Raw genomic sequence first — 26,912 nt, forward strand, 5'->3', positions numbered from 1 at the left:
AGTAAACAATTGTTTTTTCCTTTAACTGAAGGAAAGAATCTCAACAGTAAACAAATGCCTTGCATCTTGCATGAATTCTTCAACAGAATCAAAGCAAACCTGTCTTTTCACACCTCCTGCATGTGCTATTCCAAGCCAAAATACAAGTTATATTGCCTGAGATCTATCAGTTGCTATGTTTTCGATTACGACAACAGTGACACACACGGGTAAATCCAATACACTATAGCTTTTTGCTATAATCCCCCTGGAATCCACACCCGTTGTTGTAAGGATAATTATCTGGGTATCCCCGAGGCCAATTTTTGCAGTTTTCGTATAAAAATCACCTCTTGCATAAGACATGAAATCTAAAATCATCCCCTTCACAGATATCATTGAGTCACTCCATTACCTCTGGGACAGATATAAATTATGCATTCTTTGATTCTCTTTAAAATTTTAGATGCACAAGGGGACAGAGAAGCATCTAAATGGTACTAAAAATATAAGGCATTCAAGAAAGAAACAATAACTTGTATGGTATTAACTGCTACAGTGCTCCGAAGGCTCCCTGCCTGGTCAAGAAAAGCACATAAAGCACTGAAACATAACAGCAGGCTTGCATGCTAATGGCTGCTAGTGACAAGGACTCATTGAATGTCACTGCTTCACATACTGCGTGCTGTTCATTTTTCTTATCTATGTGACCTCTCCTTTGAAATGACTGATGAAACTCCCGTGAATTAGCATCTCCGCTTCTGGGCATTTGCCACCAAGAAGGCATTCAGTAACATCTCAACTAAAATGCAAAAAAATAAAGCAAAGGAAAAGAAATAATAATCATAATCCTAGCAAAAAATAGCCACTATGTCTGTTAAAGGATGCTCAGTGTGTACTGCAAAAGGACTGCTTCTCTGAAGCCTCCTCGTTAGGTTAGTTTTTACCTTGATGCCCTTTCAGAGTATGGGCTTGTCACAATACATGCATTCACATCTCAGACTTGGCTAACATTTTCATAATTGGTGTGAATAAAAAGGAATAGCTGTTACTGCAGGAAAAAAAAAAAGAAAAAAAAAAAAAAAAAGAAATGTCTCTGTTCCGATGCCCTGCTGCTATGATGACCTATTTCACACTAGCATCTGTGCTCTTCTGATGAACCACTCCAGATGTAAGCTGGCAAAACAGCACTGCAAGTATGTTACCCAGACGTCCACCGAGTGCTGCAGATGTTTTCTTCCATGCTTCACATTTAATGTGTGCCTGATTAATTTTTTCTTTAATATTTCAACTACTTGGCCCGCAGAATTTCCTGTGAAGTTTGCAGAACCTGGGATCCAATCTGCAGCCATAAGGAGCAGCTCCCTTTGTGCCAGCGGGTTCATTAATGTCTGGAATAACCAGCCAAAAGAGCCTTGGTCTGAATTGCCAAAAGAAATGCAAACTTCAGTAATCTATTATGCCTTAATATTATTTGCCTGAGGATTTAACACAATGCTCATTTCAATTTCAAAATTACAAATGTTTGTAATATTCAGATGCATCAGGCTGACCAAAAATATTATTCCTGTTCTCTGCCTCAAGCCCTTGACCTGAATGAGGTTAGTGACAGGGATATGAATGACTTGAGCAGAAAATGAAACACAAAAGTAGTTTTACCGTGAAGTACAATATTTCTTCTGTCACTTAACCATTTTTTTCCCCCCTCTCAAAATTACAGGGTAGACTGCAAATCTTCAAGGCTAGCGGCCACTACGACAGCCTAAGTGCCATTTAAAAGAATAATAATTTATGAGACGCCTTGGTAGAATAGCAAAGGTCACAGAGAAGACTCCCCAGGGAGGAGAGGATGACAAAGGTTACAAAGATGACTAAAGACTCGCCTACAGGAAGGGATTTTCTTGGAAGGAAGATGTTTTGTTGCAACAGCTTCATCCTACCTAACACACAGTCGCCTCATCCAAACGACCAGTTCACGTTTAAGTTAGCTATAAGGCATTGCTTATGAAATACACTCCTGAAATTGGTGGCTTAGCAGCTTGGCCACGTGCCCAGGGCCCACTGGGCTGCTGCCAGACTGAGGACGCTGTGGGTCTGTCCCGCAGGACCCAAGGTGACAGATTTGATCCCACCTCGGGGATCAAACTTGAAAATAAATCCCCGGAGTCTTTGCAAGTCGGTCCCCAAATAGATGCCACTTCTGGGGCACTCAGTACCATCTGCAGACCTCTAACAGGCCACCACAGACTGGTGGAGTTTCTCTTTGAAGCAATGCGAAGAGTTGGTATATGAGGAGCCTAAGACGCATGGTTGACACATTGCTCCTCGGCAGCTGTACATTTGCACACCAGCCATCACGCTACACAGCAGTTTGGGTTGCTTTTTCTTGCCACGGATAGAGCATTCCCCTCCTCCCCTTCAGCTGCCGCAAGTACAGAAAAAAAAAGAGACAAGGATGAAGACAAGCCGGAACAACTCTTCTTGGCACAGCTCCACTCTCCGCAGCATCATCTCTGGGCTCATAAAATACGCATTAACTGGTGGGAGAAGCTGGCTGCAAACCTGGGGGTAACGGGCGGTGTCTGCAGAACATCAGAGCGATAAAGAAAAGTTTAACCCGAAGCCAGCATGCAGTACAAGACAACTCTTATCTCTTCAGAAATGTGCAGCCATAACCATTTTGAAAACTGACAGTTTCCAACTGCTCCCGATCGGTTGTGAGAAGTTTCTGCAGCCAGATCAATGGCTGGCACTCGCAGAGGAGGTCTGCATGGCTCTGAAGGGTACAGATGTAAGATTTGCCGGTCAAGAAGAGGTTATTGATCTCTTTGAGTACAAAGGATTATGCTTAATTGCTGTAGGACAACTAGTAGAGCCCATCTTCCTGGTACCTGATCTCCATGCCAGGCCTTCCATGCCATAGAAGAGGTTCCCGATGGCCAGGTAACCATTCAGGTAGATTTACCCAAGGCAATCTTTGGGGATTCTCATCTATTTTCTGTTCTAAAATAGGGCAATTTGCTGAAGGGGACAAATGCTGTAGACATTAATAGTATCCGCATTCCCTTGCTCCAGCATTCCCTGGTCTATCACCATGGCCAATGAAGCCTTTGGCTGGCTACAGATCACAGAACATTTTTACAGTCCTATAACCGCACACCGATGACAGCGGAGTGTGTCTTCGGGAGAGGGAAGGGCAGAAGGCAAGCGGAAGGTGGGATGCAGCCGAACAAGCCTCTGATGGCAACGGCATCTTTTATCCTGCACATCACCTGCAGGAAGAAGGGAAAGGGGACTCGATGGCGCAGGAACGTTGTGAACGCAACGAATAATTCAGGCGATGACCCTTCCCGAGAGACAAATCCACTGGGCGCACTGCCAGCGAGCCTTCCTCAACCTGGTCGAGAAAGGGAACCGGCATTTCCAATGCGTGCTTTAAAGCCTCACGCTTTCTCCATCGCGGCAGCTCCCTCGCAGTGACAAACCTTGGCGGACTCTACGTGTGGGGTTTTACGCTCTCCCGTGTCAGCTTTGTGTGCTCTGTCTTCCTTTATTAATTTTAAACAGGACTGGGGGGGGCGGAGAAGTGGGGGGGGGGCGGGATGTAAATTCACCATTGGGGATATGTCAGTGTTTTGCTCAACATGCTCTATATACCTTTATTAATTTTGTATTGAGTGGTGGATGTGATTTCACTCTGGGGGGAAATCAGGGACTGCGAAAGGCCTTTCCCACAGCAGGGCAGCGGTGGGGAAGAGGACATTATTTTTCTGTGGGTTTGGTTTGAGTGATTTGCATGTTTTCATGGGTTTCCAAAGCTGAGGAACTTACGCTTTCACGAACAGGCAATTTCAGTGCCATGACCTACTGGTCTGAAGAGGTTGATTACTTAATGTAGCATTTGTTATGCAAGTCTTGCAGCTTACAGTACATTTTAAAAGCAGCAGATGATGCCTTTTTATAGTGCAAGAGCAGTATGTAAGTGGGGAAATAAAAAAGTTTCAAAATTAAAACATATTTCCAAATAAGACTTATTTTTTAACAGTATAAATGCATAAAAAACACATGAACTACAAAACGGTTGTTGTTTTGACACAGGTTCGTGAGGTTTAACTCTTGGCCACAAAGTTTAACTCTTGCCTCATTGGAAACATTGCTTCCATCAGTGTGACCGGCTTGGCAGCCTGTCGTTTCCACCCCTGCGATTCCCGGCCCCCTGACAAGCTGACACTTGGCTTAGAGCACGCAGGGACACTCAATGCCCTGGACTGCTGTTCCCTTCGGCTTGATGGAGAAGTTGCAGAGAGTTGCTCACTTGTAGGTATCACTTTGCTATCTACCTTTAATTCACACAGCCAGCTTACGCTCTACCATAGCACATCCCTTTGTTTCCAGACTCTTGGTCCCACTATATTCACCAGCATCATGACAATGAAGGGAATGTCCTATTTACTTTTCCGGAAAAAAATCCCAGAGAAAAAAAATTTCATACCTCCCTCAATTTGCAGAGGCTTCCAGGTCACAACTCGTTACCAGATGCTGGGAAATAGTAAACAGTAGTGTTCTGATGGGTCTGGACCTTTCACCTACGACAGCCAAAAGGCAAGGAAACTACAGGTGCTGCTCATTGTTCATTTTTTTCACCACACAAAAGAATACGTGTTTTTTCTCTCACAATTCTGCAATGCCAGGTACAGAGCCTGCTTCCACTTTTGGAAGTCTCCACACGTCATAGCTCTCTTTCCCTCCTCTTCTCCTCCTGACTTTCAGAGCACAAAGTCTGGGAGTTCGTAGCTCCTCTCCAGCTCCTCCAGCGCCCAGAGGACAGAAGCCAGCTTTATGTTTACTGCACAGGGCAAACCAGATTGGGATTCCTCTCTACGGTTGACACCTCTGTGACTCCTCGGTCCAGGGACCTGTCATGCAAAGGGGCCCATGGGGTGAAGTTATCAATGAACAGCAGAATCTGGGGACACTTTGCTGTATGGAGAAGGGAGGTGAATATTCACATGGGCAGTCTAATGCTTTTGTTTGCCATTCCCCAAGCAGCTGTGACATAGAGGACGCCCGACCAGCCAGAAAAAGCCCTATTTTACTGATCAGAGGATGCTGCAGTAAGATTTATACTTATAAATAACGACTTCCTAGGATTTATACTGCTGAACAGTGCCTTACTGAGATTACTGCTCATAACAAACTTGAAATGGTGAACTGAATTAATTACTTGTTTGAGCAAAACATGTTATAGACTTGAAAACTGAATTATGGACTAGCTGGCGCTCATGGCACATGTTTATGGTACAAGTCATCCTTTTCCTAACCTGGTGCAGCTGGCAAATGAACTCCTTGTGTGACTAATGGCAGGGGCAGAAAGTTTCTGCACTGAGGAGCACGGTTCCCATTTTGAGCACTGGAGAGAGCGGAACTGCTTCAATTGAAAAATGAGCAAGGGAAACAGGAAAGAAAGGGGGTAGGGGACTGCAGCTGGCTGTCATGGGCTCCGTAGGTCAGCGCTTTTATACTTGCTGAATACAGCTGGATTTTGAACAAGCGGGAGGGAAAGAGGAAGGGCAGGATTTGGAAGCTGGCTCACATCCATCCAAGACGATAACATGCAACCCAGGGAGAAAGCAATAAATAGCAGGTACATGTCACAGCACACAATGCTAACAGCCTTTAATAAAGGCTAATGCAACGATACTTGCCAGCCTCCTTGCTGTGCTGCCAGCAGCCTGGGTGACCCCCGAGACTGAAGGCAGACAGGCGGGGGGCGGGGAGCAAGGGAAGTCGGTCAGCCCTGCCTAGCTGTGAGCACCTTGGGCAGGACCCTGCTTGCTGCCCCCACGTAGGGGGACAGGAGTCAGCCAGTGCTCCACGTCCTTTGTCTATTAGCTGCGTCCCGACAAACCGCAGGTCAGCAGTGGTATTCTGTGCCCAGTTTCTCTCCAAGTCCTCCAAAAATAGAACATGGGCTAGAGTTCTGGTTTCTGTCCTTCGCCTTCCTGCAAGCCATCTCGCTCTGCTCTCTGTCAGTGCCACTGTTTATGAAACTCTGAAGGGGAATTTTCATTCAGCCATTGCCACTCCTCACCCTGGAAAAGAGAAGGCTCAGGGGGGTCCTCATCACAGTATTCCAGTACTTAAAGAACGGCTACAAAGAGAAGGGACACTCTCTCTTCGTGAGGAGCCACATGAAAAAGATGAAGGGCAATGGGTACAAGTTGCACCAGGAGAGGTTTCATCTCGATATAAGAAACGTATTTTTTACAGTGAGAACAATCGACCACTGGAATAACCTCCCCAGGGACGCGGTAGGGTCCCCATCACTGGAGGTTTTCAAGATGCGGCTGGATAGGGTGTTAGACCATCTCATCTAGGCTCCCTTTTCCACGAAAGGTTGGACAGATGATCTTTCAAGGTCTCTTCCAACCTGGGCTGTTCTATGATTAGCTATTCCCCCAAAAACCTACATCTCTGGAGATCGATTCCCAGTACTTCTCATCCATATCTCCAAAGCCGCCCATGTAATTTACTTTCTCTCTCTGAAGATAAGATCATCAAAGAATAATTTACATTGGAAGTGACTCCTGGGCGTCATCTGGTCCAATTTGCTGCTCAAAGCAGGTTGTTCAGGGTCTTCTCCAGTCAAATTTTGAATATTTTTGAGAATGGAGACTTCAAAGCCTTTCTGGGCAATTTGTGTCAGTGTTTGATCACACCCATGGTGATTCTTTTTTCCCCAAATATCAGAATTTCATATGCTACAAATTGTGCCTGTTCCTTCTTCTCCTATCACCATGGACCTTTGAGTCTGGCTCTGACTTATCTATCCCCTCCTAGTAGCTAGTCGTAGACAGCAGTAAGATTCCCCCAGTGGCCTTCTTTTCATTTGATCTCTCCACTTCTCATACATCACCTACTCCAGCCCATTGTGCATCTTGGTGGCCCTCCGTGGGACTTGCTTCAGTGTGTTCAAACCTTTTTTGTACTGGAGAGCCCAAAAGCAGATACAGTACTTCAGAAGTGGACTCACAATTGATGAACGGAGGGCAATAATCACTTCCTGCTAAGCTGGGTCCAGCTGAAAGCATCCAGGAGGCTGCCGAGCACAGAGCTAGAACAAAATGCCCTAGAAATGTGAGCCCAAATGTGAGCAAAATATACAGATTTTCACTATGAGTGGACTAGCAGTGAAACAAGGAGATGAGCGTTGGCCACCTGAGCCCAGAGCAGTAGCAGGCACACACGTAAGACAGAACAGCCAGTTGAGAGAGACGGCACAGAAATGAGGGGAGAAAGGTAAGGAACACCATAATATTTCAGAGCACATAACCACTTTAATATTAGTATGAAGCAGCTACAATCGAGCTTAAATTACTGCTGATCCTAACAGGAATAAAAACAGCAGTAATTTTCCCATTATAATATAGTAAGGACCTGTTTCACGCAAACACAGATTTTCTTAATATCCGTGTAGCCTGGTTAAATCCTGTATAGCACCAGCATGAACAGATCACAAAATGGGCCCAAAGTGGTATAAACCAATTGACTGCGGAGGCATTTCTGTAACCCAGTCTGAAAAAAAAAAAAAAAAAAAAAAAAAAGACTCAGATCCATTCAATCTTTGTCAAGCAATGACATATTTGTGTCTCCTACCCAGATCGACAGTATCCTGCAAATAAAATTATTCATTGTTCTGCAAAGCTGCATCTCCAATACACAATACTGCAACCTCCATATACCTAGAAATGAGACCACTTACAACAGGAGGAAAGAATTTCTAAGAGATACCAGGAAGGTAGCGCACATGCATGTGGGAGGAAAAATAGTGCATCTAATTAGATGCACTAATTAGATGCAAAAATTAGATGCATCTAATACCATTATGCGTAGTAACTCCCTCAGCAAAGGGCCAGTTTAGTATTAAGACCATGAAGTCTGCCTGAGACACAGTGGCAGCAGTAAGTCCAGAGGAGGAGGAGAACACTTCTATCAGGACCGCAAATGCTGGCTCTATTAACAAAAAGCAACTTTGCATTATCATGGGGTTTTTACAGTACCAAAAGCAGCACAAATTGAGTCCATACCCAGAGCTGATCATAAGGAGCAATGGAAAGCAAAACTTGGCTTTCTTCTTACTTTGTTACTGGAAGACAAGAAGGAGAACAAAGGAGGGTCTTATGTCAGGAATAGCGATCAAAGCACTGGAGCAGCTGGCAAAAGTTTCCGATCACTGCAATGATTTGGGAAATCTGCACATGAAATAAAAATTCTGGTTAATATTTAGATATTATTCAGAGGAGTAACTCTCTGTCATGGATACTTTTCTGCCAATGTGGGTTTACTATGTGGACAAGACTTTCAACAAGTCCCTTGCAGAACAGAAACATTGTCCATTTCTTTTAATTTTCCTGGAGGGAAGGCATTAAAACGTCAGAAGTTAATGAGTTATACAAACTCTTTTTTTTTATTATTTTTTTTAATGCTTTAACTTTACCCTTTCTTGCAAAAGGCTTATTCTGATTTCTTTTGACACTGTTTTCTTATAGAGATTTACTTACGATAGAGTCTTGTCCTTGAACCAGAAAAAATTATGCACCGATGGTATCAGAGGATCCATTTTATGCAGAGTGGCAAGTGGTCTTTTGGACTGAACTGCCTTCTCTAAAACCAAGGTCCATGAACTAATCACAATTGCAAAATGCTTCCAGAAGGGGTACAAGCACTTGCCATGTTTGTATTTATTTAAAATAATCTGATGGGACCGGGGCCACAAAGTAATTTTTGTGGTTGGAAGAGGTTTACAGCACAAATAAAGTTGAAAACTGCTGTCCTAACCTGTGTAGAGTAGAGGCTATTTCTTACTAGATAAACTGTCGGGATGGAGATTTGCTGGAGCTTCTTGCTGGGCTCCACTTTCACCCCCCAGTTATTGTGTGTCACCTAATTAAGCCTGGAGGGGATACATGTGTGTCTCGCCGTGCCAACGTTCGTATACAACCGGTTCTGCTTGAGATGAGAAGAGCCTTTCTGGCTACCTATCAGCAAGGACACCTGAAGCATTCCATGACTCCATACCATCACAGTAACAAGCGGGCAGATGCCCTTGATGGAAGAAAGGGTCGTTATTTTTCTGAACAGTTTCCCTACCCACATCCCCAGCCTGCTCGCTTCCAGTTTAACAAGCTGCTCCTTAGGCACAAATCAGACTGACAGACACTTTAAGAAGCAAAAACGTAACTAAGATCTGTTAGATTTTGGATGCACCCTTGCCATGTCACCACTGACTTTGGAGTCTGCAACTAGTGGCAAAAAGCTTTCCGTGAAGAAGAAAAACTTGAATGAAATAAAAATAAACAACACCCACACACACCACACCCACCCCCCAACAACCAATCAAACCGCAATTTTGTATCGGGGGTGTCTTCCAAGGGATAATGTTAGTGGCATCCTTTCACATTTCTATAGCCTTGCATGTGGAAGTTTCTGCAAACCCATCCTGCATCTTCTGGACAGCAAAGAGCAGCAAGAATTCCGTATTGGAAAAAATTCTTAAAGCGCTTGTTCTTGCTCAAACACTAAAATTGCAAAGTGTCTGCGCTCAAGCAGCTACAGCCATGCAAATTAAGGTCATGTTTTGAACAAAACAGATTCCTCCTGTGCCTGCAAGTGACTTCTGTGTGCATTTGTAATGTCCCCACCGCCAAGGCATCTGTGCCACGAGCTAATAATGGAAATAATAACAGAATAATGGAAAAGTTGCATGCAGAGGCAGCTCTTATACTGAAGATTGTGTAAGTACAAACAGAGGCCACCTCTGGGAATTACGGAGACAGGGTCTTCAGTAGTCCTAAGCACCACACTTTCAAAGAACAGCAGTTGAACTTCTGTGTTTGCAAGTACACATGCATATTAAAGATCATAAAAGCAAGAAATTAGCGAGGGAAGAAATGTCTCATAAAGAATTTCCAAAATCTGGGATGGTCTGCGTGTATGGCAGCATATGAAGTTGTTGTGATTTAACCCCGGCCAGCACCACACAGCCACTCGTGCAGCTCTCCCTTCCCTCCAGAAGGGCAGGGAGAAGAGGAAGAAAAGGAGGGGAAAGGAAAGGAAAAAAAACCTCGTGGGCTGCGATGAAGACAGGTTACTAGAAGAATAACAGGAAAATGAAAAAAAAAATGGTAAAATAATATACAAGATGAAGTAATACAACACAAGTCACTCTCACCACCCAGTGAATTGGTTTCCCAGTCCATCCCAAGCAGCGATCACGGATTCTCACCCCCCCGGCCAACCCCCATTTATATACCATGATGTCTATGGTATGGAATATTCCATTGACCATTCCATTGCTCTGTCTATGCTCCTTCTCAGCTTCTATGGGAAGCTGAAAAAAAGTCCTTGAATAGTATAAACATCACCTAGCAACAAGTGAAACAATATGCATTATTGACATTCCTTTCATATTAAATACGAAACACAGTAGCCCTTAGAAAGACAATTAACTCTATCCCAGATGAAACGAGGACAGATGCATTTTGCACCATACAAATACAAGTGGGACACTTCTTTGAAACACAAGCTTCTACTTTCATATATGCTCTGCAGTTGGACTGAAAAAATTAATTTACTTTTTTAAGCTTTTGAACATAGAAGCTGTTACAAAAATTAGAGAGGGATTTCCGTAGGGTATAAAGAGGTCACAGAGAAAGCTTGAGCTTCTTTTGCGAATTAGTTCAACAAAAGAAATCCTTACACATTTTGGATGTGGACTACAAGTTTGCAAATACAAATATCTAGATTTCACAAAGGTCATTTCAGGTAAACATCTGAAGTTCACACTGTTTCTTCAGATATCCAAGTGTATATCCAACAAGAATTAGAATAGGAAGAAAAACTGTTTTGTTTCGTTTGCCTGGAATCTGCCACCTTTAAAATCCACTTGCTAAAAACACTAGTTTCCATCTGCCAACAGCACCACGGCATATATATAGTGCTTTAAATCCAGAAGAGGATATGAAGTCCCTCAGAAAACCCATGCTATTTTATTTAGGACATATTTTGATGCTGTTTCCTACAAGTTTCCAAGTGATGGCTGGGCCTGCAAGCTCTGGCACAAAACAGCAGACAGCTGGGTGTGGACTAGACAGCGTGCGGACAGGAGTCAGGCTAAGGACAGCACTTGAGCCAGAACGGTTGTTTCTGCACTGGAAATAAGACTCTAATTTCTAAAGCATCTGCAGAATACTCCCCCTCAAGGAAAAAGAAAAAAAAAAGACCAAAGAATAATAATAAAAAAGAAACGTTTTGTTTTAAAATACAGTCTTCAAATCTACTTCACTTAGTTACACTGTAAGAGGATTTATGACTAAGTTGGGAAGAAAAAAAAACCTTCTAAATTATTACTTGCAATTTTGAGGTGGGTATCATAGAAACCCTGGTTTAAAAGTCCTATCCTGGCAGCCCACGTGCATGGAAATTGTTCTGTACAGCTCAGTAGCACCCACTTTCACAAACAAGGATACGGGGCTAGAGACAGGCTTGCAGGTTTCCTTTATTTGTGGTACAAATTTTCTCCAACTAGTCAGAGAGCTGGAAATGTCCTGCTTCAACTAAAGCCCAAGAACATAGTAGTTAATAAATATTTGTAGGGCAGCTTGAAAAACTCTTATGAAAAAATGTTTTTTAAAATCTTTTCCCCCACTGAACAGCTCAGAGAAGTACGTCCCTGACAAAGGCCCATAAGGGGCCAAACGCTGGTTATTTGTTCTCTTTTGCTCTTTACAAATGAAGCAAAATACAGTTAATACATTATGCATGTCTTCGAGCATATTTTTATTTAGCCTGTTTTGGTTTGTTGCGCCTTGGGAACTTTCACTTTGTTTTGTTGTGCCTTGGGAACTTTGATTTTGTTTTTCTGGTTGCTAATAAAATTGAAATATTAGGGCAGGACACCAACCAATCTACAGCGCGTGAGATTTGTTTAAGTTTGAATGAAACGGCCTCTCAACGTCTCTTTTCCATTCCCTTATCTTATCAGTCACCAAAGCACTCTCAACAAGCTGGCCTGTCACAGGAACAGCGCGGGCCAGTTGCTATTAGTCATTTCATTTCCCGTTAAGATGATCTGTTGTTTCACCCGCAGGAATAAGATAGATTTTCTTCCAGTAACGTGCTACAGCGTCTCAGTCCTGTGCAGTCTGGGTAGAGAAATGACTCTGTGCCTTATACTTTTGGAATTACCATTAAGGTAGTGTTTAAAGCAGGCAGGCATATTAAACAAGCAAAAGACAATCCCCTGTCATGAGGAATTTACTCCTATTGCAGAAGTGAAAGAGTGAGAGAGAACAGCAAAGCCTGAGGGAGAAAGAAGGAGAAGAGAGGACAATTGTCATGAGACTAGACAGTTAATTACAGTCATTACACTCACATCTCGGTACTACTTTTTTATTTCAGTTTGGGATGGGTGGTATCTTTTGGCATGTAGCAGCCATTTGTATTCCCCTGGGAACATAAGAAAAGGTGGGAGTATGAAAAGATTAAGGAAATTAGGACCAAAGAGATGGGAAGCAGGGTGGTGGTTAAAGGGTTTTGATGGGGCTGAAAGCCAAGCTCAGCCCAAGTGACAAATGGAGTGAGCCAGGGAGAGAAAAAAGCCGTTAGACATGAAGATTTGCAAGGGCAGGAATACAGGAATGAGGGGTCCCACGGCCGGCCTGAGGGATGGGCTTTCCCCCGGCAGCAATCGTCTCTATCCTGCTCTACACGGCCAGCTGGAGGGCAGCATCCATACACCACCACTACAATAAACTGGTATTCTTGGGATGCCAATTTCCCCCTTCCTCTTATCCCAAGGGGATGTTCTTAGTCAGTCCCTAAGTGCCCCAAAAGACTTCCAACCTGGGGCAAAGAGGAAGGATGCCTACATGGACACCCTCCTGGAGGGTCACTTTTTATTTTTCTGAAGGATGCACAGAAGTTGTCAGCCTGTACATCTCTTGTATATCTTGTATATCTCTAGACAGCAATCTCCAGATGTGCTGTCGCCTTCTTATATGGCTGCAAGACAATGTGGACTGAACCAACCCTGTTCCTGGCTCTTCGAAGGCTGCAAGCCTGTAGGTCCTATGCAGCAGAACAAGTTATTCTGAAACTCTCAGTGGCGAGACTGTCCCAGTCCTTTACAAAGTGGTAGAAGACTCTTCCAGGATGTCATCCTCCTCTGTCCTCTTGTTTGAGTACCAAATCAACACAGCTCCTCTATTGTGAATAGCACCCAGGGGTGGAAATGACCTGTTATGGAGCAGATCTCCTGTAGGGGCTCTCCTATATGTGACCCACTCACAACAAAGCTTTCCTCCTTCCTACCCGTGATTCTATTTTTCTGGTGGTGATTTTGTGGTGTTTTTTTGTTGGTTTTTTTTTCATTTACTAGGGGTTTGTTTGTTTATTTCAGGGTCTGGTGGGACCCTGAAAAAGTGCAAATTAAGTGCTGAAGGGAAGCTCCTCAGATGCAAGCTGAAGGGGCTGCCTGGCTGCCCAGGTGAGAGAGAAGGGAAGGGCTTCAGCGTCTCACAATTAAACTGTCTAGTCCTGCCGGTCCCTACCCTTCCCCTCTCCCTGCGCTCTTCCCAGCCGTACGCAGTGCTACAGTCATACTCCTACCATGAGCATCCCCCAGACACACCCAACATACCCGAGAATCAACCACGCTCTGGAACACCTGAACTGAGCAGGAACTTTCCCAGCTCACAGCCTGGGAATGAATGAGCTGAAAAGGTCTGAGAAGCTGGTACGGAAACCCACAGTCGCAATTGCCACTGGCAACTCGGTATCCCTCCTCTGATAAAGCCTCCCAGGGTACCTCATACGGTTTCTACAAGAAACCATAGCCAGTTCAAGAGGCAATTGCTAAGGACGGACTGAAATGCATGCCTCTGAATTGCCTTTTAGGTGACATTACTAGTTCTTGGGCCTGATAATTCTCAGCAGCACGGATTGCAAATGCTGCTGGCTGAGATCAGGCTGGTAAACCCAGGTCTGAAAGACAGCTGCCAGAATAGCTCAGATTAACTCCAGGCTGCCCACCAGAGTGTGGACCTTCAAGTGAGGATTGCAAGTATCTGTCAGGCACAGAGCAACAGCAAAAAGGAAAAAAAAAATAATATTGGGAGACCCTGGTAGAAAAATGCATCTTTTGGTGGCCTTTTAAAAAATGCCTTTTGGCTTTTTTAGTCCTAAACCTTGCTGATGACATGAGCTTTTTGAGACTAAAAGGTACAAGCTGTCTGACCAACAGCCCTGAAGCTGACAGCATCACAGAGACATCAGCTGGCTGCCCTCGAAAAGGGCCAGCCAGGGCTTGACTGGCAACCTGGGGCAGCATCAGCTCTTCAAACTACTGTTGCAGCAGTCACTGCTGCAGCAAAGCATGGGACAACATTGCTCGTTGCTGGGCTGCCAAGAGCTGATTTTTGTGCTTTGTGGTGCTGGCTGCAAAATGAAAAATCACAGGATGTTTTTCTGCCACTCCTCTTGCACTAAAGACAGAGTTTTTTTAATCAAACAAAAATGGCGTAATCAGTATTAGACTACTCACCTGGCCAAAAACCTACACCCACCCTAAACGTTTCTCACCTGACCCAGCTTCCCCTGGAGCTTAAAAGCAGTCCTTCAGGGAAATAACCAGCCTTTTCCCCTTCCCCTTCCCGCTGAACCCAGCATCTGGATGGATTCCCTCTCCCCTTTGCTACTAACTGGGAATTCATTCTCCTTGGTCCTCCTCTACAGGCTTTTGGAAGTCTAACTCCACCATGCTCACAAGAGGCTTTCCCCAGCTAAGGAGGCGTGAGATGATAAGCACCTCAGTGTTTGGGACACAGCCTCAGGATAAGCCCTCCTAACTCCAAGCGAGCTGCCTGGGTCACAGGGAATGAAAGTTGCTCATTTGCATCAGTGTACCACTGCACTGATAGCATTAGCTCCGTCCCTTAATGAGTCTGATGAGCCTGGGAATGGCAGCACTGGAGTGGCACACCCTGCCATGGAGACACTATTTTAGGTTGGAAAAGAAGCGGAGCGGTTGCGACTCCTCTTTACTCTGCTGCTATACGTGGGATGGACAAGCCCAAAGGTGAGCCCAGAATTAACTGCCCTGGCACTGCCACTCTTCCAGTTCTTCCCTTATACCACCACAATGTGTAGTCTCTTGCCTTAGTGGAATAAAACCCAATTCAACCTTTCCAGACTATTCTACCAGGGGAGAAGAAAACCCTGTTACAAGTCATATTCCATAAAACACTACTGTGTATTACACTTTCATCAGCTTTAACTTCATACACGCAGTACTTCTCAGCATCCTCCTTCCAAGCAAGGAACACAGCCATCACATGCTTATGCAAATAAAGCACATGTAATATCCTCTTCCTCTCTGTTTTCTTTTCTCTCTGGGGTCCATATATTAGAAAAGGGATTCTCTAACTGGTGTTTAGAAAAGCTTCCAACTATTTCTGTTTATTTTCCTTTATCACTGTGCTGAGGTTGCACCCAGCTGATACAGAGGTTCAGCTTTTCCAGCTGGGAATCAGACCAAGACACAGCAGCAGAAGCAGCAGTCAGATCCCACCGGCAAGACACAGATTTTCAAAGCTGTTGTGAGTATGAACTCATTTAAAAATCATTTAAGAGCCATTTAAATTAATTAATAAAAAAAAGAGTAAGAAGGCTTACCTTACTAACAGCTTTAGGGCCTATACTATATCTCATCTCTCAGCCTGGATCCCAGATGGTCAGAGCACCAAATTGCTATTTGAGTTTTAATTATTCCTGTTATTATATTCAAGATATGTCTGGAGACAAATTATGAAGCTCCTTCTGAGTGGCCAGGAAGTAGGCACACATAAAGACCATCAAAAAGCCTTGTCATACCTTGCGCTGTGGCAAGTCTCAGGTCACCAAACTGTCCCATGCAGACCTGTCATGATTAGAAAAGCTGCAGGCAAACACGGCATCAAAAAAGTCTTTGCCCAGTTAACTTTGCCTATGCATCATGCTCCCTAGCAGAGATGCTTCCGGGTTGCTGGGATCTGTGTTCGCTTGCAACACTTTTCAAATACTTGCAGAAGTTCTCAAGCTGGCCAGCTACGGCCCTGGGTGAAGGTGATTATTGAGCTAATTAGATATGCCGGCTTGAGTCTTAGTAGCATTCTACTTCACTTCACCCATACGGACCGAGCTAAGTGCAGGATGATTGTCCTGCAGACGGCATACGGGATGAAATGCTGGTTCCTGGCATTCCTCGGTTCCCCAATCTTCATCCCACAACCACAGCATCCTTGAGACCATTCATGCACCACAGTGGGAGTCCTAACTCGCTCCAGGACGCAGCGGGGCCAGCCAAACCAGTCACCCCTAATGAAAGAAATGGCAGCTTGAACTGTTGGTCTCAGGCAGGGGCAAGCAAACCAGCAGACAGGCACCCACATCGAAATCTTGTTTTGCTGGTATATCGGAGATATTTCAGTTGCCTTTGCCATATTATTAATTCATGCCATCTCCACGCATCATTGCCTCACTTAGAGGCGCACAGAACCTAAACATATATTAAAAACACTATCACTGCATAAACAGCTCATTAAAATGGATTTAAAATGGGGTCTATAAAACTAAAATAAACAAATCTAAACCAAGGGTAGAATGCCCTTAAAATTAGAGATTTATGCTTGACTGGAGAAAACAAACGAGAGACTTCTCTCATTTCAGCCCTACAGATGTGCCTACCCAACTGTATATCCTGTAACAACTTAAAAGGCAGATCCAATGTGATTCCTCTGTAGGCAAACACTAATCTCTTTACCTTCACAGACAACTGAAAATAAATGGAAGCTGAATATTTGCTAGTTTAGCTAGATTATTCCAAACAGACTCTATTTTCTCCAGTCCCACAAAATAGATCCCTTTAAGGATATGCTTATGCGCCCAGTGGTTGTCCTGCGCTTCATCTGCCCATTATCTGAGCTGCAAAGTCAGAGGCAGAGGCAGCTCCACTTTATAAAAAAGAGAGGTTCGACACCTTACAGTAGGACCGCATCCATGCTAAGAAAGCCTGCCTTGAGGAAACCATTTTTTGTAACTCAGCGGGCATATATATTACCAAAAAACCTCTGAGATTGTGTTTCAGCTGTAGTGCAATTGAAGTGACCTGGATTTTACAGCAGCATTCACCTCAAAATGCACAGATGAAGAAGCATTTGGAAGTGTTCGGGATATCACAATAAGACAAGAGACTGACCTGTTCCTCTGCCCACAAGGAATGTAAACACAGGATTTGATTTTCTGACAGTATTTTAAAAAATATTTGTAACTAGACTTACAGATCACAATTAACAGATAAGTGACCTAGCCAAAATAAAGACAGACCATTTAATGCAGCAAGTTCAATATTATATTTAGTGCTTTGGAAATCTTTCCTTCTATCTGGCAGCCAGGGTAAACATATGGCTATTCATCTCTTTAGAACAATAAACACATCAGTTCTAGGCATCATATTATATTATTATGGGACTGGCTATCAAAAGGTATGCAGCAATGATAAAAACTCAAGAGTATTTACTGCTTAATATGCGTGAGATCCAGCACTTTCCAGCTTAATGCATTATTGGTTTCAACGTCTAATTTCCAGGGGACGTGAAATGTTCAAACCCAAGTGGAAGCGAAAACGAACTGGTCCAAACAGCATTTTGGTTTCGAACAGCAGTTTAAAATAACTGGTTTTCCATTGGAATCTATAATATCTAATGCACAATACCCATACCTCTGAAACAAACTCCCGCATTTTGCCTTCCACTTTCTTACTCATTATCCCATTTTGGAAAGGATGCATCACAAAAATCTTTTCTATGGTGTTTTAAGAAATAATCTATTTTCAGTCATTTTAACAGTGCCACAATAAGAGACAAATTTTACAGCATCTATGACATGAGAAATTGCCATTTGATTCCTCCCAATTTTTTTTAAGCCTTCTTTTCCACTGAGACCCTTAGCAAACCACAGTCCTTCCCATTTGAGGGTGGGACACCAAACAAGAGGGGAGAGGGAGAGGGAGAGGGAGAGGAGGGGAGGGGAGGGGAGGGGAGGGGACAGAGAGGCAGGAGTTTCCCAGCTCTGTAGCACTGGTGTGATTCACAAGGGGAATTTTTCGCCTCCTTCTAAACAGATGTCATGGCAGAAGAAACGGACACACCCTCAACAGATGGGTCTTCAAATGTCTTGATGCTGACAAAACATTTTTTCCATTAAATTTTATGTCCAGAATGACCCACTTCCATTTCTCATACAACTGATGCAGTGTCCCAGCAAAGGCTGTTCATCTTTTCCCTTAACTGTTGTCAGCTTTGCAGAATTGAAAAAAGGCCTGTTAGGCCAAAAGGACCTCAGCAGTGATCTACCAGTTCAGCGCTCTTCCCAGAAGAAATTCTTCAAACACTGCTACCATAAAAACGGATGTTTTCACACTTGTGTACTGCTTTCATTCTGAAGTAAATGTGCCAGATAACAGAGGAATATCTGTTGCTATAGTCAGCGCTATCATACACTATTCTGAACATCACAAGCTTTTTCTCCCAAATGGTGCCTTTTGGTTTTGTGGTTTTTCACGGGAGACCTAAACAAAACTACTCTTGGTTAGAGACACTCTCAGAAATCCATCACAACTCTCCTCAAGTCCTGCAGTACTTGAATGCCAGAGAACTAACACTGCTGCTGGTGAAAAGGGGAATGATCCCATTGATGTCAGTGGTGTTTCATCCTTTCACCACAGAAGAGAAGCTGGCAAGAGGTGGAGACACCAAACAACTGCAATGCCGTCATTTTCTTGGTCTGCCATGTCCACCCTCCAATTTCAGCACAGGAATTTATCCTGTTTTGGAGGTGGCTAGTGTTTATAGTATTGACTTAGCACACCACGGAAAAGCAACAACCATGGTACATGTCTACCTTGACCTCTCACAAACTTGATCCACTGTAGCTGCTGTCTTCAGAAGAGCTGAGACCTCACAGCACAGCTCATATGTAAAAATTTCATGAGGTTCTTTCAGTTGATAAAATAGCACCACAAAAATTAGATTGCTTCTGGCTGCCTGTGGATATTTTGACAACAAAATGGAAAAGAATATCCTTCAGTCCACCTGTGAGTGACCTGCATTTGCTCTGTTGATAACAGCCTATGTCTCCTGCCACTCTTGCAGAGCTTGAGAAGATTTGTACCACTCTTACTGCCTAAACTCCTTTTGAAGAAAAATACTACTTAGGTTGCCTGAGTTGAAAAATATCAACTTTAAGATAAATCAGTCTACCTTTAGCCTCTGTGTGTGCCAAAGCACACACTTGGTAGTACGATGTTAAGTGCACTGAGATAATTAGAGGCCAATGCTTCTTCTCCACAGCTTCAATTAAGGGAAAATTCATATTCTACCAGATTAACTCGGGGGGGGGGGGGGCGAAGAAAACAAAACAAAACAAAAAAACACCTGTAAGAACTGTAGTAGAAGTTACTCAATAATTATGCTTTCATTTGGTACAAAAACCCCAAATATCCAGAAAATTGTGATCAACTTCTACTTCATGTAATACATCTGCTGCATTATCTGCTGGCTAGGTCTTCGATGTTCTGAAAAACACCAGTAACTGTTGTAATTAAATCCTCTCTAGTTATTCGTCTGCATAGCTCAACTAATATCTCACAGAATGCCGTCAGTATGAAAGTCCACTGATTCTCCAACCTGCTAGTGTAATTGGATTAAAATTACTACTTTTGAAGGGAACTACAGCTTGAAGTTTGTTGTAGCGTGGGGGTTTCCATCCGTCCTTTCAGTCAGCAAACAGCTCTGCCAAACGGCCCGAGGAACATTTGTCTTTTGTGACAAAGCCACATCCACATTATAATCTTGTATAGTAATCTCACATGATGTCAGAGCACTGCTTTACGTCTGGGGAATAATTTGTCTGGATAAGTAGAAACCATAAAGCAATACGGAGAAACATTTTGCCAAGGACAAATGTCTTCTTGTGGATTTTTTTAGACTAGTACTAATTACTTCCGTGTTCTTTTCTTCCATGGCCCCAAAAGAGGAGTTTTAAATGATGTTATGAGGTTGATGTATGTGTGCTCATACGAAGGAAGTCACAAGCCACTGTTTCACATCTGCTGTTTTTCATTTTGTGGTTTCCAATCCCAGGGCTTCTTGATGGCTGCGCAGCACCAGCCCCTCCTGCTTTCCCTTCCCTTCCTCTATACCAAAAATAGGGAAAAAGCCAGCCCACATCAATCCATGTTAAAATAGATTTAACTTGCACTACTTTGCAAATACTCCTCAACATTTTGAAAGCTCTTTAAAAATTTCAATATTTTGTGCCTTTATTTTTCCTTTTCCAATAAGCTCCTTGAAGACAATATGCTGAAACGTACAGTTATTTTTAAAAACAACCCTCTGTTATTGCTGGTAAATATTTAAACAGTGTCTTTTGCCAGATTCACTGCCAACGTGCACTGCCTGGCTCCTTCCCATAGGGTTTACAGCCTCAAAAGCGTACTCGCCCATAAATGCTGGGGGAATAAAAGGAAGTCATAGAATTGATAAGTCAAAAAGTAAACATGCAAGATCAGTATCGCTTATGGTATAGCTTCAGCGTGACTCACATTAATCCAATACGGACCATACACAGTATTTGCATCTTGAAGAAGCTACAGCATCTTGCAGTCCTAACAACTTTTATAGCGTGTCCTTGAAGTGTCCTGTTCCTTTCATCACCGCTGAGAAAAATATCACAATCCCTTTACTTTTTCTACCCATAATGATAGGGTGAGCAGTGCTGAGAAAAAAATGCAATCACAATAACAGAGGAAGAAAACATGATTCATGGGCATAGAAAGTAAATCACTAGGAAAGCCTGTCTTGTCCTCCTTTTTATTTCGCTCATAGGTCAAGCAATCTTAATGAAGCCTCCTCCACATGCGCTTTATTGTTTGCTCTTATATAAAGCACGGTTATTTCAAACTCCTTAGTTATTTTTAAAAGCTATGCTGAAAGTCCTGCATGGGTTATACTGAATATTTGCTGAAGAACTGCTACAATTACAAGTATCAAAGCTAGAGGACAGCACCAAGCTCTGCTCTGTGATTTACCTGCCCGTATCAGGCAAAGTTGCCGGTGGAAAACTATGAATGATGATTACTCCCTTCTGAGGAATCCATGTCAGATAGGGAAAGGTCTTGCTATCTAACTGCCTAACTTCCCTCTAACTTCCTGCATACAAATGAAGGCTGTTAGCCGCCTGCAATTTTATCTGTTTACCTGAATAAAGGTGATAAATTACCCTATTACATCTTCATACACACATTTGAAGCTGGATTGAAGTCAGGTCAAGAATCTGCTTCGGCAAGTCTTCCTTGCTACAGGGACCCTTATCTAGTAGGAGAAGCACAGGAGAAAAAGCCTTTGGGCAATGGGGAGGAAAGGAGGGAAGGAAGAACAAAGGTGCATTTGCAGCAGGGAGACGTTCCTGCGCTAGCTTAATCTGTCTTTCCTGGCTGGTAACGGTTGTTAAAACAAAGTAAACACAGATATCAGCGTGACAGCATCCAAAATACATTCCTAGGATCTCTGAACAGCCAAGCTGAAGCCACTGCCATTGCATCTTCATTGCTACCTGGAGCTCCCCAACCAGCTAGACATAGTTGCTAGCCTGGAGAAAGATGCCATTAAGTGCAGAGCAGATTTACACAGTGCCTGGCAGGGGCTTTACCACATTCCCTATGTTTCCTCTGGCCTTTTTCTCCAGCTCTTGGCAGACTTGTTCCACCTGCTCTCCCTACTTTGCTTCATGCTATGCTTTTCTACTTTCCCCCTCACTTTCTTTTTCCCTTTGAGTGACCTTTTTCTCTGCCTTCCTCTTCTGCTACTCTTCACTCACAACATAGTGGTGATGAAGATGAAACAACTGCTGCATCTGAACATCATTTGCAAACTCCTGCCCTCCTTCAGGCTACTGACGAGGCCAAAGCCCAGTCCCATCCCCTCCCCGCCATCCCAAATGCTTGTTCTTCTCCTTTTAGACAAAAAAATCCTCCCAGACAGAGTCTCAAATTCCTGAGATGCTAGTATTGACTGGGCAATCCACTTACAGAACAGATCAGCAAAGACATGTGGGGGACTGAAATACAAATCACTAACACTGATCAGTCAGCCATTTTTTCAGACCACAGTAAAGATAATTCAGAGTTCCCAAAAATAAGAGGTCGGTATGCAAATCTGACCACGATGCAAATTTAGGTCAAATCCTATCCCACAACAGGCATACAAGTCTCCCACCGAGTCACAGTGGATGGGAAAAACCCTCAAGTTTTAACCTTGTTTAATACTCTGAACATGGGTAATCCAGTAACAATCAGCAAGACCTTTTTGCCTGATGTCCAAAAGCAAATGAGCAGTGGGGATTCTCTGCTGGAAACCCTGTCTTTGTTCGACATCTTCTCCAGGGATGTCGAACCTCTTAGGCTTGTGCAAGCTGTATAACAGAAATAGTTTATATTAACCCAGAGGATCTAAGAAGTGAATGGACTCAGTAAAACCCATAACAGCTGAAACTGAATTGGTTAAGTGTATTGATTTCACACAGACTTGTGGTGGTGAAATTCCTATAGAAGTTACAGTACTCAATGCTATTTTTTCTTTTATATCTTTTCCTGTTTATTAAGGCACCCATTGAAGATGGATAGACATGGTCCATTAAATTTTTACTTCACTTTTTTTCTGAAATATGTGTTTAATATAACAAAAAAACCCTTAATTCTGGATTTATCTGGCTGTTTGCAAAAGTAGATGTGGAACTAAAAGAACAGCAAGCCCTTCTACGTTATCTTCAGACATGGTCCTAGAAAATTTAGTCTCCTCATGTCTATTCAATCTATCTCTCCAACCTGACCACCAGGAAGAAATTCAAAACAATGACTTCTTCCTCCCATCCATGCAATCTACCTTAATTTCTACAATGCTAGTGAAAAAAAATAGTAATTTCACATATTTCTCTTTCAGACCAAACCCCTTACGATATCTTTTTAGAACATGCAAAATACAGAAGTGACGTGATACAAATATACGCCAGAACACTAATATCAGAGGGAATTACACTGGCAGCTTCTCAGACAGTATCAGTTACATTAACAGGAATAGACCATTGTGGTAATTCTCCAGAATTCTGTTATAAAGCTCACTGGCATTTAGAACCACTTAAAGATATTTATCTTTTAATAAATGGAATGCTTTCTATATAAACCCTGCAAAATTTCCAAAGCAGCAGACAAGAAACACATCTGTTTTATTTGAACCTGTAAAAATCAGATGCCTTAAGGTAAATAATTGTATCTCTGTGTTTTTTTCCAAATCCTCCTGTAATCTTGAGATTGAATGAATATCTGCTTCGTACTACCCTGGAACCACATTTCAAATAAACACTCAGTGACATCTCTTGCCAAGTCTCTCCAGACTATTAAGGACACACCAAGTATTTCTGGGCTTCTTCGGAAAGGAAAGATGTGGGGGACACACCCAGAATCACCGAGGGCTTGCATCATTGCTCTGAGCACATTTCCATCACCTCTGGAAAAGCTGAGCTTGTTTGTTGCTATTTCTTTATCTGTCAAGTCCCTGCTTGTTCCACTCTTGGCAAAAAGGAGTTTTACAGCACGCAGGCTTTTGCAGACAGGATTCTTCTTGCTTAAAACTTACTTTCAACCATATTTCATTTGAGAGTTTTAGACATTTTCTAAACTCCTGCCATCAGCAGGAACCATGCCTTAACAATCAGCTACTATTCACTCTGCAAAGGAAGAATGTTTCCAGCAGCATGAAGCTTTGCCCAGAGTCTTAACAGGCTCAACCTCTGGCACTTATCTACTCCTTGTTGAGATCTCCATCAATGCAATGTGTCTTTCCAGCTCATTATGTCAGATTACAATGGACAGAATGCAAGTTGTTTCAAGTCTCACAAAGATTTTAGCACGGTTTTTCCATTTAATTATTTTTATTCTCCTTACGCACTTTTAAGAAATTGCGTTTCTTAGGTAGGGTGGGTCTAAGAAACCCTAGAAACCCAGCTTGCTTTCTGTAACTGCCTGCAGGCAGCTGGAATGGGTGCCAATTGCATTTGGAGGTATTGTTATAGGCAGCAATAGGTTCCGAGAGAATAGGGACCGCATCCAGTCAAAGCAAAGGGCTCTCGGGAGAAAGAATGCTATTTTTCCATCCTCAGAAAGACTCCAGCTCCCTGGTCTCCTTGCTGTGTAATGCTACTCCTGCCATTTCTGACAGCTCCAGGGTTCCTTTCACACCCTGTCCCACACTCTTCCCGAGCTGTGGGTTCAGGATTTCATTTCAATCCACTTGTGCTCTCTTCCTTAAAAGTATCATTAAAGAACCTACGTGGGAGAAGCCCTATTTAAATCCATCTATGTTCAACAATGGCAATAAAAATGATTGCATGGTTAAGCTTATAGAAAGCCAAGCACAAGACCTGGGCCAGTATTCTTTTAATCAAATAATTGCTATTCGGGCAAGACTTTCTGTGCAACAATTATTTCTTTTTAAAAGCCCAAAAAATACTTGAATGAACTCAAGCACTTGAATGACTTTATTTAATGCCCATCATAATATTATATTATAAATATATTGGAATATTTCTTTAGCTTTGTATATATTTTCTTTTCTAATCATACCACTAGAAAAATAATACCACACTCCGGGATAAAAGAAAAACACTGTTATTGGAAAGAAGCTTCTTCTTTAGCTTGCCAAGCAGCTACCAGCCTTCCAAGCAGCAGAAACGGCATACAGTAGGGTTGCTACACAACATAATCAGTGGGACTTGGAGAATTGCTTTGCCATTTCCAAACGTATAATGACTGTTCTGAAACGACCGTGTTTTGCATGAGGAGGATTTGAAGGGAAGCAGGTGGCTACTAACAACGGTAAACATCGTGCTGCTGTTAGGGATGGTGTAGGAGGAGGGCAAGAGCCTGATGGCAGAGTACTTTGTTTACTCATGACCATCTCAGACAAGGACTTGCAGGGGGAAAAGAGCCCTGCTGTGACACATTATCAGTCCACTGAAACTCGAGTCTCCAAAGGTTTTTACCTTTTTAAAATATGGTAATAACTATCTGGCCAGATTGATTTCTTCTTTTCCCCTGATGATTTCATTGTAATAAAATTTCACGCGGACTGGTGCTACGTGTGAAGGATCAGCAAAGACTTCGGTAAGAACTCACTGTTAAAATTCAGGCACTATGGAGGAAAGAAAAGGAGAGAAAAAGAGAAGGAGGGAGGGAGGGAGGGAGGGAGGGAGGGAGGGAAGGAAGGAAGGAAGGAAGGAAGGAAGGAAGGAAGGAAGGAAGGAAGGAAGGAAGGAAGGAAGGAAGGAAGGAAGGAAGGAAGGAAGGAAGGAAGGAAGGAAGGAAGGAAGGAAGGAAGGAAGGAAGGAAGGAAGGAAGGAAGGAAGGAAGGAAGGAAGGAAGGAAGGAAGGAAGGAAGGAAGGAAGGAAGGGAGGAAGGAAGGGAGGAAGGGAGGAAGGAAGGGAGGGAGGAAGGAAGGGAGGAAGGAAGGGAGGAAGGAGGGAAGGAAGGAGGGAAGGAAGGAATTTGAGGTTATTTACTTTTCTCTAACAGGCTTGGATTACTTTCTGAGTATAATGAAATTCGTCATACCATCTAGACATGACAGTGTCTGCGCTGTCTGCATATCTGTAAACACCAGCCTCTTTTATCTATAGAATGGATCAAATTCTACTCACCACGAGATAATTTCAGAAAGATTTTTCCAGAAAGAGGATGCTCTCAGACTCCAGAAAATACAGTTTGCCTGCTCTGCGCACATTTCAAATTAACCAGTCTAAACACTGTCAATAAAATCAAATATATATATATATATATATATATACACACACAAACATATACATTTCCTTTGGGAAGAAAAACTGCAGTAGCCCAGCTCTGTTAACTGAGAGGGTACTTCCTGTCAAAATCCCCCTAATTCTAACTCCCACCACCAAAACCCTGCCCTCTCCGAAGGGAAGGACTGCAGGGTTGGAAAATAATTCCCAAAGAAAGTCAACCACATCATCGGCAGGAGGTGAGCTGTGTGCTCTCCTCTTCCACCAACACGCCAATGTGGATCTTCTGTTTCATTACCTCATGCCTGCTGTCATTCTTCTGGGGACTGTGCCCATTTGTGCAGACCACCAAGATTACAGAATAGCACAAACACATCCAGCAAAGCGCCCTTAACAGGCATTTGCTTGCCAAAAGAGAACTACTCCTGTTCTCAGTTAGAGTTAGCAGAAAGCATTTGTGTTTAAATGGAAAAACATATTAATAGCTTCCCCGTTTCTTCCCCTCTGCAGGCTAATGTACTCCAGAAAACAGATTTTTTTCAAAAGAGTAGGAATATATCTGGAAAAGCTCCTTCCCAAACTACTGGCTACGCACAGATAATATCTTCCTGGGGACAATTTTCTCCTGCTACATTTAATGTGAAGTAGCATTTTCAAAATCACTCTGTCAAACAGCTCTTCCACATGGGAAGGGTTTGAATTCTGACGGCCTCGAAGTAACAGTAATATTGCCTTTGCTGTAGAGCCAGCCCTGCAAGATACTAAATGTATCCTTGACTTTCATTATTTAGAAGTGCACCTTTCCTGGTAGGATTTTACACTAAAGGCAATCCCTCTAGGAGTGCAGAGAACCCAACTGGAATCTAGAAATAACAGTAGTGATAATGTTAATAATAATTCTAATAATGAGTACTTTCTTGAGCTTAGCAGAATTTTACCTTACAAAAGAAGACATCCCATATCTCAGCTTACGTAGCACAGTAGCTGC

The 26,912-nt window shown here is 43.0% G+C and overlaps 1 protein-coding gene across 13 annotated transcripts in view; it reads right to left on the reverse strand.

Annotated features, from left to right (window-relative positions):
- Nucleotides 1-26,912, reverse strand: part of ENOX1 (ecto-NOX disulfide-thiol exchanger 1) — a 383,990-nt gene that overhangs the window by 268,216 nt on the left and 88,862 nt on the right. For 3 of the 13 annotated variants that reach the window (XM_074565021.1, XM_074564951.1, XM_074564960.1), the window contains one exon: nt 25,171-25,319. The exons of 8 other annotated variants lie outside the window; for them this stretch is intronic. The gene's annotated coding sequence lies outside the window, so the exon portion shown is untranslated. Of the gene's footprint in view, nt 1-8,066; nt 8,083-8,118; nt 8,232-25,170; nt 25,320-26,912 lie in introns of those variants that run through there. 2 more of the 13 variants (XM_074564943.1, XM_074564979.1) reach the window with 2 other exon arrangements.

This window comes from Larus michahellis, chromosome 1 (genome assembly GCF_964199755.1).
Source record: "Larus michahellis chromosome 1, bLarMic1.1, whole genome shotgun sequence".
Lineage (NCBI taxonomy): Eukaryota > Metazoa > Chordata > Aves > Charadriiformes > Laridae > Larus > Larus michahellis.